The following is a 6,000-nucleotide window of genomic DNA, read 5'->3' as shown; positions in this document are numbered from 1 at the left end:
TGTATGCCACTTCTAACACCAGGCCATTATTGCAATCAGTTTAGAGCAGCTATATATCTTGCCATTGTCAGCTGGATTATTTATAATTTTAACTCCTCTGTTCTTATATATTTTTTGAATCCAATAATCAATAGGAAAATATTTTTGTGAAAGCAATGTACCTTGGCAACAATAATTAGTTATGAAATCACTAAAAGCATGGTATAATATCCCAAATTCAGTCTGGCCTACTCTTATTTATTTTTGTACTCAGTTCTTCCAAGATATTGCTGGACTAATTTGTTGTTTTGACCTTTTATCTGTGAGGTGTAATCTGGGCAACAGACATTTTTCAACTATTTCATTTCACCAATAAGGATGATTTACTGACACTATTGTGGATTTTTATGGAGGTTTATGAATAATAATGATAATGATAATAATAACCAATATACATTTATATATTGTATTCATATTTGGAAAATACTTTCTCAACAACAATCCATTGAAGAAACGTTATTCTCTTTTTAAGCATGAGAAAAGCAAAACACAGAAAGACCCTGACTTGTCCAGAGTCACAAAGCTACTAAGTATTAGAGGGAGATTTTAAACTCAGGTCCTCAAACTCAAAGGAAATCACTGTTTATAACACTATGCTTCTTCATTTGAGAAGAAGAAGATTTAAGGAGCTTCAGTATGAATACGGGCCTCCTCTTTTGTTGAGAAATTTTGCCGGAGATATTCCTGAAATCTTTTTATTATTTACTTTTTTGTCCCCATTGTGATCATTACTGTTGTACTTTTCACAACAGCAAAAAGCAGACAACTTGCAATTAAGGAATATGTTTATTGTAAATGTGCATTTGCGCTAAAATAAAATTTGTCAGGTCTAAAATAAAGTGAAAGCAAGTAAATTTAAATGAAATCCCCAGATTTTGTGTAGCATAAAATTCAGCTGGTTCCCGGATGAGTGTATTCTCCAAAGGCACAGATAGTTATAGGCAGTGCTGTAGATTGAAATGTGAACTCACATGATTTCTTTATATTTATAAGTAATGGAAATTGTTACACTAAACCGTGAGTACTCTTCCTATTACAATATCTATATGTAAAGGAGAGATGCCATATTGCCAAGAGTTAGTCAATGTAAATAATGGCCAAGTAGACAGATGGTATAACAATTTAAACAAACAGTGAGTAATACATGAAAATGTTGGCAGATGTTAATGACATACCTGTTACTAACACTGTTAAACACAGTGTGAAAGAATCCTGCAGTAATTTTGAATAATTTCCAAGGATAGCACTGTGTTTAACTAAAGTGACTTAGGATGTAGGTGAAGGATAGCTAATAATGAGAATGATGGGAATAGAGTCAGAAGATCAAATTTTAGTGTGGATGCTGTTCCTGTGATCAATAACAAGACAGTTAAATTCTCTGTTTGATATTCCTGCAAGAAGAGGATAGGCTTTGCCGTCTGTATTCATATCTTGATGTTACTACTTACTTGGCAGCTAGGCGGCACAGTGGGACTTTGAGCAAGGAAAACCCCATGTTCAAATACAGCCTACTTAGTAGTTGTGTGACTTTGGATTAGTCACTGAATCTCTCTAAGACTCAGTTTCCTAATTTGTAAAATGGGGATAATATTGACACCTACTTCCCAAAATGAAAGATTAAATATTGTATAAATAGTGCTTTGACAATTTCAAAGTATTACGTACACTACATAGTTTTAATTAGCTATTATTACTAGCTATGTGGTTTTCTTTGGGCTTCTATTTCTTCATCTGCAAAAGCAGAGTTTAGCTTAGGTGATATATGGTGTACTTACCAGTTCTGAATCTTTTATCCTAATTGTCCTTCTTACATCATACAGATGTGATTTTAAAAAAAAAAGGAAAATACACATGAAAATGCTTTTAAGGAATTTTATCATTTGGGGAGACATGTACTTTTCTCTCTCTCTTTTTTTTTTCCCTAGACAATTGAGGCTAAGGACTTGCTAAGGGTTACACAGCTAGGGAGTGCCAAGCATCTGAGGCCAGATTTGAACTAATGTACTCCTGACTCTAGGTCCAGTGCTCTATCAGCTGTGCTACCGAGCTGCCCCATGCACTTTTCTTTCTCAGTTCTTGCTTTCATTGTTGATGTCTTTCTCTTCGACTTTGGCACTTTTTCCCTCTTAGTCTCTCTGTATTTCTGTCTCTGTTTCACTCTCTCTCTCTGTCTCTCTCTCTCTCTCCCCCTCTCTGCTTCCGTTTCTATTTTCCAATTTCTCTCTCTCTCTCTCTCTCTCTCTCTCTCTCTCTCTCTCTCTCTCTCTCTCTCTCTCTCTCCTCTGTTAGTATTTGCTCTTACTTTCTGTTAATTGCCTAATTGAATCTGAGGAGGTTTCTATGATGCAATTAACATAACAAAGATAAAGAAAGAGTCTCCTTAATATAACATAAGAGACTGCATTAATATAAAAAAATGTAAGGTGAGAAGGTCAATGTTGGGTTCTAGAGCCTGGAGATGAACTGAATCTCAATAAAATGTACATAGAGCTTTTAGTGACTTATCAAAGAAGGAAACATTTGAATTTTCACTTTTCAGAAAAAAAAATCTTAGTTCAATATAGACACACACCCCTACAAAAATAATTTATATAAAATAAAAATTATGCTTCTCAATACCAGCCTTATAAAGGGAGAAATGAATATCTGCCAATAGAATAAAACTATATAGGGTATCCCAAAAGTTTTAGAGCAGTTTTAAGCTATTAAAGCTGAAACATTGGACAACCTTCATCCTCTAGGGGTCAGCTCATGAAGTAAAGGATAAGTGAGCAATGTCCATGTGGACAGCCATAGATGGTTGGATGTAGTTAGGATTTGAACAGGATGCATAGGCATGAGTGAGTTATTACCAGTATGATTGGAGGGAACACTTACACCAATGAAGAGTTATGTATTAGACTGACTAAGGAATCCACTGTTTGGGAGAAGATCCTGCTCAGAATTAATATCCACTGAAGATTACCTTTGGATGATGATCTCTTGATCTCCCTGTTTTCAAATATATATTTCCTATGTTTTCACAATAGATCAATTCCATCAAACCTCAGAAAATTATGAAGACTTCTAAATGAGATCTATAATCACATAAAAAGCTTTGACTTATCTACTTAAGAAAAAAATGTAGATGAATTCCTACTATCAAGAAAGCCTATATGCCATTGAATGCACATGTATGTGTATACACCTACATATATACATATATATGCATACATATATACACACACAAAATGCCTATAGATCTATCTGTCTCTCTCTCTATATATATATACTCACACATAATTATGTGTATGTATATATATTTATATATACACATATACATATGTATATATATTTATATATACACACACATATATATATACTCATCAATGTAAGGTTAAGGACTATTAAAGCTTAAAATTGCACTAAAAGTTTTGGAACATCTTGTATACAAGTGTATATATGTGTGTATGTATATGAACATACCTTAGATAAGAATTGATAATAGTCAAGTTGAGTTCAGAATTGAATAGGAGGAAGGAAAAGGCCTGGATCATTTTCTGTAATCATTCCCAGATTTCCTGTAATCTTAAAATCAAAAAAAAAACCTTTCACTTCATCCTACTATTTTCTAAACCATTATTCTATATTGCTTCTTTTTTCATAGTCACATTTCTAGGAAAAAAATATGGATATGCTTTGACTCTTCTTTCTCATCTCTTACTTTTCAATCCTTATATTCTAGCTTCTATGGCCACCATTTGACTAGTCATCAGCCATTTTTTCTTTTTCTAAATCCAGTAGTGCGTCCTTTATTCTCTGTCCTTTATTTCTCTGAAGAATTAGATTATGTTGACCAACTCTTTCTAGATGTTTTCTCCTATCTGGGTTTTCATGACATTACTATCTTGTTGGGTTTTTTTTCCTACTCCCTTCCTGACCACTCCTTTTCAGTCTCTATGTTGTATCATCACCAATATTTCCTCTTTTTATGCTTGGGTATAAGGGTTCAGATTTTCTCCCTACATTATCTCTATCTCTGTCTCTGTTTTCTCTTTCCTGTCTTCTCTCTCCCTCTGTGTCTCACTGTATCTCACTCTCAGCGGCCTCCCTAACCCCCATTCAACTATCATCTCTATTCAGTTAATATCTAAATCTCTTTATCCAGGTCTTCAGTCCTGCTTTCCATCTGTTTACATTATATTTAGCATGTCACAAACTTAACTCATTATCTTTCTTCCTAAACCCACCCAATCTTCTCAATCTACCTTTTTTCTGTTAGGATATCACCAATCTTTTGATCATTTAGCTTAATAACCTAGGAGTAATCCTTGCTTGATCCTTCAATCTCATTTACTCTTTCCTATATGAAATTGTCTTTCTAATTACAATTCTCTCTCTCTCTCTCTCTCTCTCTCTCTCTCTCTCTCTCTCTCTCTCTCTCTCTCTCTCTCTTTTTTACACACACACACACACACACACACACACCCTACTGTAATTCAGACCATCACCCCTTCTTGCCTGCTAATTATTCTTCCTTCAATTAATCTTTCCCTCTCCACATCATGGCAAATTGATATATCTAAAGTAAAGGTCTGACCATACCAAGTGGAACACTGACTCAAGTCAGAGAAGTTGTATTAGATTCCCAGCTCTGCTACTCATTATCTGTGTGGCCTTTAGCAAAATCATTTAACTTCCTGGATCCTCAGTTTCTTTATCTCCAAAATAAGGAAGTTGGATTAGATGGTGTCTGAGGCCTCTTCCAACTCTAGATCCCTCTTTGATCCCATAATCCCTGCTAAAGAAATTTCAGTGACTGTCTATTGCTCCTTGGATAAAAGAAAATCTCCTTTCTAATTTATAGTCCTTAATACTCTGACTCCAGACTTTCTTTTCAGAGGGATGACACATTAACTTCCCTCACATGCTCTACATTTCAAACAAACTGGCCCCATTGCTGTTCCTAATAAACGACATTCCATCTCCCATCTTTATACCTTTGCACAGACTGTCCCCCATCCCTTAAATACTCTCTTAACTCCACTTTTTAGAATCCTTAGTTTCCTTCAAAGCTCAGTTCAACTATCACTTCCTATAAGACAGTTTTCCTGATCTCACTAGTTTTTAATACCCTGAATCGCTTTGTTTTTATTTTGTAAATATCTATATGTATAGCATGGACTCATTTGATGTACTCCCCCCCCAACTCTGACCCCATGTTGTAGATTGGAATGTTTATTGAACTCTCTTATATATGACTAGAATGGAAATAGTGGGTAAATGCAGAGATCCTAAAGAATAGGCCATATACCTTCATATGTATAAAATATGCACATATACATATATTTGCATATATACATATACATACATGTATAAATATGTATGTATATGTATATATGTGTATGTATATATTCATATATTTCTATAAGTGCTAAAATGATCTCCTTTTTTTTAAAATTAGGCAATTGGGGTTAAGTGACTTGCCCAGGGTCACACAGCTAGTAAATGTCAACTGTTTGGCCTGAGGCTGGATTTGAACTCAGGTCTTCCTGACTTCAGGGCTGGTACTTTATGCACTGTGCCACCTAGCTGCCTCCTGATCTCCTTCTTTATATTGTAAATGAGGACATTGGACAAGATAACATTTAAGTACACTCTCCTCCCCCCCCCTTCCAATTCTAAATGTTATGATCCTATGACTAGTCTCATCTGTCTTGGCCAGAACATCTGTAATATTATTTCCCTTTCTCTTTATTTAAATGAGGTAGCATGAAATACCAGGAGAGATCTATTCATATACTATTTTTGACACTTTTTTGTTGGCTAAGTGATTCAATCACAACTTTTTTAGGAAATATATCATCAAATCATTTCATTTTTAGGAAATGGAGGCCCAGTGATATCATTTGCTTAATTTCATAGAGGATGTTCAGTAGTAAAGTTGTGATTAGAATCCTGATTCTCCAATAAAAAAAAAAT

The 6,000-nt window shown here is 34.6% G+C and overlaps 1 long non-coding RNA gene across 1 annotated transcript in view; it reads right to left on the bottom strand.

The window, feature by feature from the left end:
• Positions 1–3,516: 3,516 nt before the first annotated feature.
• LOC110217805 (uncharacterized) overlaps positions 3,517–6,000 on the bottom strand; it is a 106,729-nt gene continuing 104,245 nt past the window's right edge. Inside the window, exon 4 of the long non-coding RNA XR_002327145.2 lies at positions 3,517–3,606. This is a non-coding gene — a long non-coding RNA (uncharacterized LOC110217805). The remainder of the gene's footprint in view (positions 3,607–6,000) is intronic.

The sequence above is a fragment of the Phascolarctos cinereus genome, unplaced genomic scaffold (genome assembly GCF_003287225.1).
Source record: "Phascolarctos cinereus isolate Bilbo 61053 unplaced genomic scaffold, phaCin_HiC Scaffold_3;HRSCAF=262, whole genome shotgun sequence".
NCBI lineage: Eukaryota > Metazoa > Chordata > Mammalia > Diprotodontia > Phascolarctidae > Phascolarctos > Phascolarctos cinereus.
Note: the sequence above shows the minus strand (reverse complement) of the source record. Positions and strands in the feature narration are given on the sequence as shown.